This window comes from Lactuca virosa, chromosome 2 (assembly GCF_052849685.1).
Source record: "Lactuca virosa cultivar CGN04683 chromosome 2, Lactuca_virosa_CGN04683_v6, whole genome shotgun sequence".
NCBI classification, from domain to species: domain Eukaryota; kingdom Viridiplantae; phylum Streptophyta; class Magnoliopsida; order Asterales; family Asteraceae; genus Lactuca; species Lactuca virosa.
The window spans coordinates 273740129-273753870 of record NC_136427.1 but is presented as its reverse complement, the minus strand read 5'-3'; the positions used below and the strand labels follow the sequence as shown (position 1 = coordinate 273753870).

Here is a 13742-nt window from a genome sequence, read left to right as displayed (position 1 = left end):
AACCTTTATTAAAAAAAAAGGATGCAGTAAAAGTAAAAAAAAAAAAAAAAAACAAAAACAAAAAAAAAAATATTCACACGCTTGTTCTCCTACGCCTCGCTTAATTTTTGGAACTTCGAATTTACTTTTTAATCCCTGAAGTTTGGTAATCTGTTTATTTTTATTAATAGAGCTAGCCAATTTCAACTTTTGTCCATGTATAATGTTTCTTTTGAATATAAAATTCAACGTACATAAATGGTCCCTAAGCTATAAATACTTTGACAAATCAATTTTCTTTTGAAGTTTGGTAATCTGTTTATTTTTATGAACCTTCTATTTGGACGACTGCATATAATTTGGTTTTGTGAATTGTTTCCCTTTCGGAAACATGTCGTGTTCCAATGAACACGTAATGCATTTGCAAATATCTTTTAGGATTATACTATATATCTATAATTTTTGTTGTTGCTTTGAGTTAAAAATAAAAGTATATTGTTGTTTTTAGTTAAAAATAAAAGTGCATTACTCTTTTTGGGTAGGATGGGTTCAATTTTAGTAATATGCTTTACCATTTAATCTGTCATATTAGTCGAATCATCAATTTACTTTTTTTATTCACATATTAACCGATTGATATAATAAGCAGATTTTTAATGATATATTATTAATATTTTTTTAAATACAATGTTATAAGTTGTAACAAAAGAAACATAATGAATTGATATGTGAATAAATAAAGTTAATACTTACGTTGTATCGTTGACTCCAAGTAACATTTACTTAATATTAACTTTAGGTTTTTTAAACAATCATAATTAGAAGGTATAAAATTAGATTGATTCACAACTATGATAGATTGAATTTTTCTATGTACCTTTAACTTTGTTATCATGACAAACAAAAACTTCCTTTAATCTTATTTGCATGACAAAAAAAAAATAAAAAAAAATAAAAAACTCTTCAACTTCGACTATGAAGTTAAAGCTTTAATCATTTAAAGTTTGATAAATATTTGATCCATTTTTTTTATTTAACTTAAGATTATTTGTTTTTCATGACCAATATATTTAAATTTATTTGGTTGGTTACAAATTGTTTAAGCCAAAACATGAGAACACAAAATAAATCGAAAACAATGGATTCATAGAATTTCCGCTAATAATATATTTGACAAAAGCAATCATGATCCATCTTGACATATATTATTAACTTCATAATTTATTACTTAATAAAATGGCCAATACAACCAACCAAACATGAACAAAATATGTCTTCATCTACATCCCATAATCATGCCCCGATGCCCCAATGTATGTGTTTTGTGTAACTAATTAACACTTACGACGGTTAGACCACTACTACCTAAATTAATGATTGATTTAAGTATTTAGTATCCGAGCTTGCACTCCATGTCTAAAAAGTTGCATAATTATGAAGAAAATACATTACTTGAAATAAAAATATTGACCTGCAGCTTCTTGAATCCAATGATACGATTGCTATCGGATTGAATACTTCCCAAAGTGGCAGTTTGGTTGTGTTTAATTCATTGAAGCAAACTTACTTTAAACCCTGCAAATTAGACCAAATGAATGTCATTAATCGACTATCAAAACAAGGTACGCAAGAAATGGAAACATACTAAACTATTTCTACCAATAAAGGCAATATACTAACATTTTTTTTACCAATAGAGGCAATATTTGATTCAAAAACTGGTTTACGGAAAATATACAGAACGGGAAATATAATAATGTAATAGGGTTATTATATGTTAGATTATGTTTATGTGTTAGAATAGCGTAAATATCATGTGAGCTCCAAATGCAGATATTTAGGTTTTTTCATAAAACGTGGTTTCAATTATTTCATTTTCTCGGTACATAACATAAAAAGCAATGACTTCTATTTTAGGTAACGTTTATCGGTTATTTAAAAATGGATAAGAAATGAAAAGGATGTAGCAAGAACCAAAATTGCAGACAGTAAGAGGGGAGATATAGGGGAATAGTGCACTAAGGGAGTTGTCTCCTTAAAGTTAAATCATGTACAAAAGTTCCATCGTTTTAATTGTATGTGTAGACCAAAACTTAAGTTGATTGGAATTTAACTATTATAATAGCCTTAATTTCTAAAAGTTTCTACTCAAATTATAAAGAGAACATATTGGTTTGTGATACCATCATCAAGATGGTGTAGCTCAGTTCGATTTCTAAGAAATCCAACATGGACTTCAAATGAATTCCCAAGTGATCTTCAAAAGTTGAGGCTACATAAACAATCAAAAAACATTTTGCAAAAACTTGAGGCTATAAAAACATTCAAAAATCGAAATTATGAGTAAGCATTTGTTTACCCTTCTCCTTCCTTTAACACCTCGTCTACATGTATCTTCAAAAATATTAAAAGTGAACTTTGAGTTAAAAAAAACATTTTTGAAACCATTAACATTTATTTGTGTATAAAGATGAGGATGGGCAAAAATGTCATTTACCTATTGCTAGCATGGGATCCACAACAAAAACTTGAGAACAATCAGAAGCCATGGAAGGGTAGGGCACCCGAAAAGGGTTTATCAACAACCTACAATAAAAACAAAAAAGAAATATTAGAATTCATGAACCTGCCTGGGGTTACCAATAAAACCAAAACTACCATTCAAAATTGCAAAATGAAATAAAGAAATTACCAATTTGTTCAACACTTCAGGTAATAAACAGAAATGCATACCCAACCAATAACATTCTAGCCTCGTTTCATGAAAGTTGGATCTGTTGGTCTCTTTCCCAGTACACGTTTAACAACAAAACCCCAAAAGCTATACACATGATATCAAATTGTTTATGATGCTTTGAAATTACTCTATTTCGTATATTCAACAACTCAAAAGTGTTAATGACATCATATTTTTTTTATTATAACATTCTACTTTAAGTATAGAAAGAAAGAAACCTGGTGCCAGGAAGCCAAAAGTTCCAATAGCAACAATGGTCACACCGACTTCATCATCTACCATATCTTGGGAAGACCGCAACCTTCTCGAGTTCTATCAGAGAGAGACCTATAGTTGCACACATATAGCTATGAAGCTCATATACAAAATCATTAACAGGAAATAAGTTTGCCCCATGAAACTACTATACAAAAAGTTGAATGATCTCGTAGGCATAACAACAAACAGGCGGAGTGCAATATTCTCAGAATTTGAAGAAACAAAAAGAATATTAGAATCACTTCCCGAAAACTCATGAATCTATAACATAAATGAAGAATTGAGCACATCTATCTCAGTGGTTGTGTACGAATCACCTGGAAGAAGCCCTAATATTTACAAACCAAAGAGGAAAAAACGACCACCTCCCAAACAAAGTAGATCAAATAGAACCCACAAAACAGGGCCTGCACCAATTTACATCACTTAAGTTACAGATTCGATGCATCTGAAGAAAATCCAATGAAGAAGCAAAAATAAAGGGATGAAATTTCATGAACTCACCAGCGCCATGCTGTCAGAAACACCGTTGCACCACCAGTCAGCTTTTCCGTCAAAAAGCGAACGGAAACCCGCAACACATAAAGAAATATAAGACCGTAATACGTTACAAAGGAGATGCGCATGTATACATTTTCATTCCAAGCTTAATAAGATTGTATATGGTGTTATAATAATTGTACTCTTAATTTTCAAGAAACATCTAATATGCTTTATATAATAGTAAATATACGGGAGACGTGAATTTCGAAAACGGTCCCTAAAGTTTTAATAACTTGATAGTCTTTATTATTGATATTTTTATATATATCATAATTTTTTTTTGTATTTTAAAGGTTTAAATGTATTGACTTTGAGTATAAATTTTAAGAGTAAAACCTTATTAATACTGGGACTTCGACAAAAAAAAAATAGATATAATATTTTACTAAAATTGTTACAAACATTGTAATTAACGTGATTGAATAATTATTGGATGGCCGAACGAGACATATGGATGGTTGAACCAAAAATGGGCGTGTAGGATATTTTTCTAGGATTATAGACTTCGAAAATATTGTTGGTGGAATCTAGGGTGCGTATATCATAGTAAGCTTCGGTTAAGACATAACGACAACGAGATGAGTTTTTGTGTTCTGTGGTTGCTCGCACATAAATGTTTGTCATGCAATTTATATGCGGTTTTCAATTATTTATTAACAGTGTGTTTTATGATAAGTATGGTTTTATGCAAGTGTTATTTTGAGTTGTTTATCTATTGTGCGTTTTCTTGGGTGACATGTTTTGTGACATCCCCTAATTTCTCGGCCAGAAAAGACCGATTTAATTTATGTTTTTTAAAATAAAATCAGAGAAATCTTTTTAAAATATGTTGCGGAATTTGTTCCCAAAACAAAACTTGATAAAAGTTTGTCAAAACCTTTCTTTAAGAAATATAAAATTTCCTTTTATAACAAAACCTCGGGATGTCATGTTCCGATACAGATCAAAAGCATAAACAAGACATTATAAGCCTTACAACAGTTATTTATAACTATTGGCCTATAATCCAAAAATCACTCATCATCATCATCCGACTATGCTCGGGGTCCACTACCTGTAATCATAAAAAGCTGAGTGGGTCAGGCTTCGAAGCCTGGTGAGCATATAGGGTTTTCAACCCACAATACATAATTTAATATGCTTAAACATCAATCAATCAACCGAATTACCTCAACCCCATTATCTTATTTATTTCTTAAGGGTTTACCCTAAGAATCAACTATCACTCCTTCCTAAGGATTCATCCTAAGGAATAGACACAAAGTCACCTTGTCACCGGGGTTTATACAACGGGCACTAAGTCCATAGCTGCCAAGGTTTATTCAACATATGCTAAGTTCATAGCTCTCATTTATCGACAATATTATTTACAGGTATTCCCCCCTGCAATACACGCGTCGCAGATCCGAAGCTCGCAGGTGATGGCTCGCACGAGGGTTGCACGTGCGAAGTGGCTGCTGGCTTCTTGTGATTGGACCGAAGCCTCGGTCCGAAGTCGGTTCTGGTGGTGGGGTCCGCAGGCGAGGGTGCGCAGGTGGCTGCACATGCGAAGGCCTCGCTATCCTCTCCTGATTGGACCGAGGTCTAGTCCGAAGTAGGGGGATCCGTGGCATTCTTGCGAGGTTTCGGACACGAGGGAAGAGAGTACGTGTCGCACCGCTATTGGACCACTTCGGATAGATCAGGTGCTCGGATGACTCAGCAGCTCGGACATGTGGCTCGCCTGGCTCACCATTTCGGACACGTGGCACCTTCTAAGCGAGGGTGACGTGGCAAATCGTGACTATGCGAATTTTCTCGGTTTTTGTGCAAAAACTTCTAAAATCCATAACTTTTGCATACGAGCTCCGTTTTTGACGTTCTTTATATGTACGCGTAGGTAAAATTACGCTCTACAACTTCCGTTTAGACTTCGTCGGCTAATTCATAACTTCTTCATCCGACGTCCGTTTTCGAAAACTCACTTTTTACGACATTCAGCACCGAGCCGGTTTTGTCGTGAAACTTCGACAGGTCATAACTTCTTCGTTATAACTCGGATTTCGGCATTCTTTATATATCTGTAATCCTTGTCACGACCACTACAACTTTCTTAATAGATATCGGCTTTATCTAAAATTTAGTTTTGACGCTTATTTTTATTCTTAATTAATTAACTCCTAGTAATTAAGCATAAAACACATAAAACACATAGAATTCACATAATTCCTTTTTCATTTCTTCAAAATGAGTCACAAAGGTTAACCTAGACCATTATGTCAATATTAATGCCTAGTCTAGAAACACGGGCGTTACAACTCTCTCCCCCTTAGGATGATTCCGTCCCCGGAATCACACAACGACAAACAACTACGGGTAGCGACTCACCATGTCTCTCTCCGTTTCCCAGGTGGGATTTGGCCCATTTATATGTTTCCATCGCACAAGCACTAAATCGACTATCTTACGTTACAACTTCTTAGTCTTACGGTCAACGATTGCCTCAGGTTCTCCAATTAACCTCTTGCTGTCATCCAACCTTAATTCAGAAATGGGAATTATGTCGGGCACACCTCCCGTGAAATTCCTCAAATAACACACATGAAATGTGTTATAAATACCCTCCAGTTATTCCGGTAATTCTAGCTTGTAAGCTTGATTATTGATCCTCCGAAGAACTTTAAATGGTCCAATAAACCTTGGACTCAACTTTCCCCTTCTACCAAACCTTATAAGTCCCTTCCACGACGAGACTTTAAGTAAAACCGAATCTCCAACTTCGAATGATATCGGTTGTCTTTTCTTGTCAGCATAGCTCTTTTGAGCAGCTAACATCCTTTCCCTAATCACTTTCAACTTTCCAGCAGTCTGATGGACTATTTCAAGTCCCATAAGCTGCTTTTCCCCAACTTCCAGTCACCATGACGGCATTCAACACTTTTCCCCATACAAAACGTGATAAGGTGCCATCTTGAGGCTTGAGTGGAAACTATTACCCTAGAAAAATTCTACTAAAGGTAAATGTTCATCCCAGTTACCTTGGAATTCCAGGGTACATGTTCTCAGCATATCCTCCAATGTTTGAATCGTTTATTTGCTCTGACCATCGGTTTGCGGATGGTAAGCCGTATTCAAGCACAACTTGGTACCCAATTTCTCTTACAGACTCCTCCAAAACCTTGAGGTAAAACGGCTGTTACGATCGGATACAATCGTTAACGGAACACCGTGAAGCCTCACAATTTCTTTCACATAAGAATTCACAAGTTTATCCATAGACCATTTCTCGTTGGCTGCTATGAAATGCGCACTCTTAGTGAAGCGATCAACGACCACCTAAATCATGTCATGACCATTCTTTGTTCTGGGCAGTTTAGTCACAAAATCCATAGTGATATCTTCCCATTTACCCATGGGTATAGGTAAAGGTTCTAAACTCCCATACGGTTTCTGATGTTGTGCCTTAACCCTAGCACAAGTTACACACTCGACCACATACTTAGCAACATCGAGCTTCATCGTCGGCCACTAGTAATAGGATTTTAGATCCCTATACATTTTCGTACTGCCGAGTTGAATCGAGTACATGGTTTTGTGAGCTTCTTCCATCAGAAGATCTCTTACTCTTCCCGCCTTAGGTACCCAAATCCTATCTTTGAATACCTTCAGTCCTTGACCGTTTGTATCAAACACCAACGTTTTGCCCAAACGTTCCTCCTTTCGGTCATTTCTCTCTAAAGCTTCCTCTTGAGCTTTCTTTATACTTTCCACAACTGTCGAGACAACTTCAATTCTCAACGCTCTTGGCATTTTCTTTTCAAGATTTACCTTCCGACTGAGAGCATTAGCAACAACATTTGCTTTACCAGGGTGGTAAAGTATCTCACAGTCGTAGTCCTTGAGTAACTCTAGCCAGCGCCGTTGCCTCATGTTCAATTCCTTCTTCATATCTTTAAGGCGAACACTATCGCTGCCAACTCCAGACCATGAGTGGGGTAGTTCCTTTCATGCTCCTTCAATTGCCTCGATGCATTCGCTATCACTTTATCCCTTTGGGTCAGAACATAACCTAACCCAACTCCAGAGGCATCATTATAAACTGTGAAGTCATCAACTCCTTCAGGTAATGAAAGAATCGGTGCTTCACACAACGTCTTCTTTAACTTCTCAAAGCTTCCTATGCTTCTCATTCCGAGTATAGACAGCTCCTTTGTGGGTCAAAGCTGTCAATGGAGTCGCGATCGAAGAAAAGCCTTGGATAAATCAGCGATAATATCCATCTAATCCTAAAAAGCTTTAGGTCTCCATAGGACTTTCGATCGTAACCTTCGAGTTACAAAATAAATCCTTATTGAGGACTCCTTCTTCTTCTTAGAATAAGTATTTTCCTTCGTTTATTGTAACAGACCGATGGGTCATGTTCTAATGATCTCTCATTATATACTGCACTACTTAGACTCAGATCTCCTAGGGACAAATTTCGGAACAAACTATACCTTCCTTCATGTTCTAATGTGATACAATCACATTTCAACATGTGTCATTTCTAACTACCAACTTCTTTAATAATGAGTGTGATACTTCTATCGATCGCTTTGATCATTTCTCACTTCAATCTTCTGGCTTAAGTCAAATACTACATAGAAATTGGTTCTCTGAACCACATAATAAACTCATCTTAGTCGGACTCGATTCGATATGACCTCTAAGGTCGGAATAACAATCATCTTCTTAGTCATTACTGAAACGATGGTAACGACAGACTAGAATAAGACGGAATCAATTACTAGTTTCTTGGTAACCTTGTGACTTTCCCTGATCCAAGTATGAGTCCCGTGCTTCCAGTAGTATAGATCTCTACTACTATTCACACCTACTCATACTCGTCCCAAGTACGGTCTCGCAGTCCCCAAGTCCTAAAATCACAAAACAATTTAACACATACGAACGTGTCCAATTAATCATAAAATTTTCCTAGACTCTACTAGGACTTCTTCCATACGTATCTTCAATCATCAATTCTGCTTCAACTTGGTTGGTGATGGAAATTCCAGACGATTGGGACAACTTCAAAAATTACACCAACCATTCCATTCATCAGATGACAAAACCAGGGTTTATATTATTTCCTTGAAACGATTACACAAAGGTTCAAGTTTACCCTATACTATGCCTCTAATAGGCTAAACCACTTGTTACTATTCACATTACTACTTCGTAACTTGATCTTCGGGTATCAAGTCTTTACTTCTACTTCCTAGCGTTATTAATCGCTTCGTCAAGGATATCCTGAAATTCCTTTGGCGTTGATGGTGCACTTGGCCTTGTTACTTCATTGTTCTTCGGACAGTTCTTAGAAATATGGCCTTCTTCTTTACATACATAACACACATCCTTGGGAATCGTACACTTATTGGCGTAATGCCCTATTTCTCCACACCTAAAGCACTTCACCTTCCTGTCACAATCCCCAGAGTGTTTATTTTTGCACTTCCCACACCAATTTCCTTCACCTCCTCTTTTGCCAGACTTTGAGGATATGTTGCTCTTGTTGGGCCTTGAAGACCCCTCAAATTTCCTCTTCTTGCCAACTTCAATCTTGTTGGCGGTCCTGTCATTGATCATATCTTCAACAGACTTGGCAACCCTAATAGTTGCCTCAAGAACAGATGCCTGACGTACTGGCATAGTAAGTTCACCCTTACTTTGTTGAAGTAAACGTTTTGTTTCTTCCATCTGTTCATCCAACATCGTACGCACCATTGCCTGCACCCCAGCCATCGTGATTGGCTCAGGCTGTGGATTATCGCTTCCGAACCCACTTTGAGTACTCGTCATTTCGATCTATACACCAATCGTAGGTGAATTTAGATCTTCATTTTCGTTAGACGTTAAGTCTTCGTTATTACTCCGAAACGTTTATATGTTAGTTCTAATATCGTAGTCATATGTTTAGAATCCTACGCACATAAGGTTTCCAGATCCGGTCGGCAACAGACCATAGATCCGAACAAATAATGGCATATATGGCAAACATATAGCATTTAGCACATAAAAGCATTTTAGGCATCTTTCCTAAAATAAACTAGTGCTCGTGTCAATTTAGGTGTACTACCTAAAATATAATAGACACACTCAACTCACAATCATCGCTTAGCATTCTAAGTTTAAGTCTAGAAATCCTACAAATTTCCTAGTTCGCTTAAACTAATGCTCTCATACCAACTGTGACATCCCCTAATTTCTCGGCCAGAAAAGACCGATTTAATTTATGCTTTTTAAAATAAAATCAGAGAAATCTTTTTAAAAGATGTTACGGAATTTGTTCACAAAACAAAACATGATAAAAGTTTGTCAAAACCTTTCTTTAAGAAATATAAAATTTCCTTTTATAACAAAACCTCAGGATGTCATGTTCCGATACAGATCAAAAGCATAAACAAGACATTATAAGCCTTACAACAGTTATTTATAACTATTGGCCTATAATCCAAAAATCACTCATCATCATCATCCGACTATGCTCGGGGTCCACTACCTGTAATCATAAAAAGCTGAGTGGGTCAGGCTTGGAAGCCTGGTGAGCATATAGGGTTTTCAACCCACAATACATAATTTAATATGCTTAAACATCAATCAATCAACCGAATTACCTCAACCCCATTATCTTATTTATTTCTTAAGGGTTTACCCTAAGAATCAACTATCACTCCTTCCTAAGGATTCATCCTAAGGAATAGACACAAAGTCACCTTGTCACCGGGGTTTATACAACGGGCACTAAGTCCATAGCTGCCAAGGTTTATTCAACATATGCTAAGTTCATAGCTCTCATTTATCGACAGTATTATTTACAGGTATTCCCCCCTGCAATACATGTCAATGGGTTTTTAGAGTACAGCAAATGAACATATAGTTCATTACACCTACAGGTTGCGGGCCTGCTAGTGTTCCACAGACTGTCTAGAATAGTCCATGGTTGTCATCCATACTCTGCTGAATGACGGGGGCCCACGTTTGGGTAAGGGATTTTCTCATATTGCACCACTCACGCCAACGTTTGGGTAAGGGCTTCACCCCTCACTATCAACTCATGATCTCATTTCACCACTCCCTCTCAACTCATGATCTCATTTCACCACTCACTCTCAACTCATGATCAATATTACTGATCATCTCCTTTGTCCAACTCACCTTTCATCACACCCACTATTTCATCTACCCATGTTTTACCCAACATTTTTCGTAGATAAAAATACATATACAGTTTAAATTATTTAAAAACCTATATAAATCATTCCTTCAACACCCATCTCAAATAAACAAACAATATATATATATATATATATATATATATATATATATATATATATATATATATATATTCACACAGCACGTATTTTATGTAAAATACTTCATATCTATGTGTAAGGTGAAAGTAACTACACACTCACATGATTTGATGATAATCGGGCAGCAATTCGTTTCCTAAAACGTTCGTTTCTAATAAAACCGGGAGTTTTATTGAGAAACCGGGCTCTGCAAAAGTCGGGCTTCGAAACCGAAAAGATAAATTTTCCGGGATTCACGGGCACTTCGTGGCGTATTTCGGGGCTTATAATTGATATCGGGGCTTCGGGGGATGTTAATATGAAAGAAATATGGGTTTATGGGCTAAAAGTGACAAGTTTTCAAAATACCCCCGGGAGGTCTCGCACCCTTCTATTTATAGGGGCGAGCCTCTTGATCCAACCGCTGAGAAGAAGCCACGCGTCGCAGATCCGAAGCTCGCAGGTGATGGCTCGCACGAGGGTTGCACGTGCGAAGTGGCTGCTGGCTTCTTGTGATTGGACCGAAGCCTCGGTCCGAAGTCGGTTCTGGTGGTGGGGTCCGCAGGCAAGGGTGTGCAGGTGGCTGCACGTGCGAAGGCCTCGCTATCCTCTCCTGATTGGACCGAGGTCTAGTCTGAAGTAGGGGGGATCCGTGGCATTCTTGCGAGGTTTCGGACACGAGGGAAGAGAGTACGTGTCGCACCGCTATTGGACCACTTCGGATAGATCAGGTGCTCGGATGACTCAGCAGCTCGGACACGTGGCTCGCCTGGCTCACCATTTCGGACACGTGGCACCTTCTAAGCGAGGGTGACGTGGCAAATCGTGACTATGCGAATTTTCTCGGTTTTTGTGCAAAAACTTCTAAAATCCATAACTTTTGCATACGAGCTCCGTTTTTGACGTTCTTTATATGCACGCGTAGGTAAAATTACGCTCTACAACTTCCGTTTAGACTTCGTCGGCTAATTTTGACTTTAATTTTTATATTATTATTTTTAACAGACCGAGACAGGAAATCCGTTAAAAATTCATAACTTCTTCATCCGACGTCCGTTTCCGTCAGACTTTTTACCGTTGTGCTACTAATGACGAGACCTTCGATTCTCGTTTAGGTTGTGTCGGCTAAAAATCACTCGATCTAAAATTCGAGTTTTTAGCTGTCTACTGCTAAGCTGAAACTTCGAAAAATCATAACTTCCTCATACGAAGTCAGATTCGGGCGTTCTTTTTATCGAACTTCTTGGTTTAACGAACACTACAAGTTTCGTTTAGATTACTAAGGCTAAAAAGTAGTTTATCGAAAACTCACTTTTTACGACATTCAGCACCGAACCGGTTTTGTCGTGAAACTTCGACAGGTCATAACTTCTTCGTTATAACTCGGATTTCGGCATTCTTTATATATCCGTAATCCTTGTCACGACCACTACAACTTTCTTAATAGATATCGGCTTTATCTAAAATTTAGTTTTGACGCTTATTTTTATTCTTAATTAATTAACTCCTAGTAATTAAGCATAAAACACATAAAACACATAGAATTCACATAATTCCTTTTTCATTTCTTCAAAATGAGTCACAAAGGTTAACCTAGACCATTATGTCAATATTAATGCCTAGCCTATAAACACGGGCGTTACATGTTTAGTGGGAACGTGTGGGGTGTTTAATCGTCGTGAGCATGACGGATGTGTGTGATCGGCGGGGATGGGAATTGAGAATTATACTCATTTCCTTGGATATTTAAAACACTTGAGTACAATGGAAGATGAGTTGTCTCAAAGAGAAGGGAAATGAACATTTGGTTCTTTCTCTGGATAATTAATCGTTCTCCTAAATTATGTCATCGGGTAATATGTTTTGTTGCATGATTTATTGAAGATATATGATAAAACCTTTTGTTTTTATTAAGTGATGAACATGTATGTGCAACACAAACTCACTAGACCTTAGGCTTACCCTTTTAGAAACTTTAAATGTGTGCAACCCGGGAAACTATTTAACAAGTGGCAGTAAGAAGGATAGGGAGAAGGATTGATCAAGAAGACGACAAAGGAGTTCCGCAAAGACGTAACACCCGAAGCTCTTCGGTTGAAGACTTTATATTTATATTATTTTGCTTCCGTTGTAGTTTAGTCTATAAGTAAGTTTAGAATTGATCTTGGGAGATGTTGGAACGATTATTTCTTATATAATCGATATTTGAAAATTAGGGTGTTACATAATTCAATTTTACTTATTCTTGTAAGTTGCCATGATCTATCTATATAGATCTTTATTCCATGTATTAGTATGTTGATTGCATATAAGACTAGGAATGTTACTGCGCTCCCACTAGCTTTGTAGAAAAAAAAACACTAGAATCATCTTGATTTATAATCAAATCACACTATGTAATTATCTTATAAGAACGAAGATTCTTACTTTGAGATGTTACCTTAAATCTTGGAAAGATTTCCATTTATGTATGTTTTCTCCTCTGAAAACTCACTTACTCTTTATATTCATAATATATCGAGGAACATTAATCAAGCCCATACTTGATAATCATACATGAATGCATCTCTATGTGTTTTATTAGTTTCCGGTCAACTATTTAGAGGATTCAACACCGGTTGAACACTTGGTAGTTCCAAACTATGATGCATTTAGCTTATGGATCTTTAGCTCTTAAAGTTCCAAATTGCTCCCACTTAGAAAAAGAACTTTTTAAGTACTTGTCTTATGGAATGACAATTAGTGGGGTTAGTAGAGACTTCATCCTAAACAATCATTTAGGATAGTCTACATAAATGCAATTAATAGATGCTGGAGTGGTTAAGCTTATTGTCTAACATAAGCTCTATAACTCCACACCTTTTAGATAAGGACAAACCATTACATCCTTAATTTAATGAAAGTATTTAATCCAC

General features: G+C 36.6%; 1 long non-coding RNA gene across 5 annotated transcripts; it reads right to left on the bottom strand.

The window, feature by feature from the left end:
• Nucleotides 1-1182: 1182 nt before the first annotated feature.
• LOC145157009 (uncharacterized) lies at nucleotides 1183-3618 on the bottom strand. Of its 5 annotated transcripts, none has more exons than XR_013737035.1 (8): nucleotides 3479-3618; nucleotides 2935-3381; nucleotides 2672-2800; nucleotides 2477-2565; nucleotides 2339-2373; nucleotides 2163-2251; nucleotides 1432-1554; nucleotides 1183-1344 (listed from the first exon to the last, which is right to left on the bottom strand). It is a non-coding gene; the product is annotated as an uncharacterized LOC145157009 (long non-coding RNA). The 5 variants fall into 5 exon arrangements; XR_013737034.1 differs by having other exon boundaries at nucleotides 1451-1554; XR_013737031.1 differs by having other exon boundaries at nucleotides 1183-1554; nucleotides 3479-3616.
• Between the last annotated feature and the right edge of the window lie 10124 nt (nucleotides 3619-13742).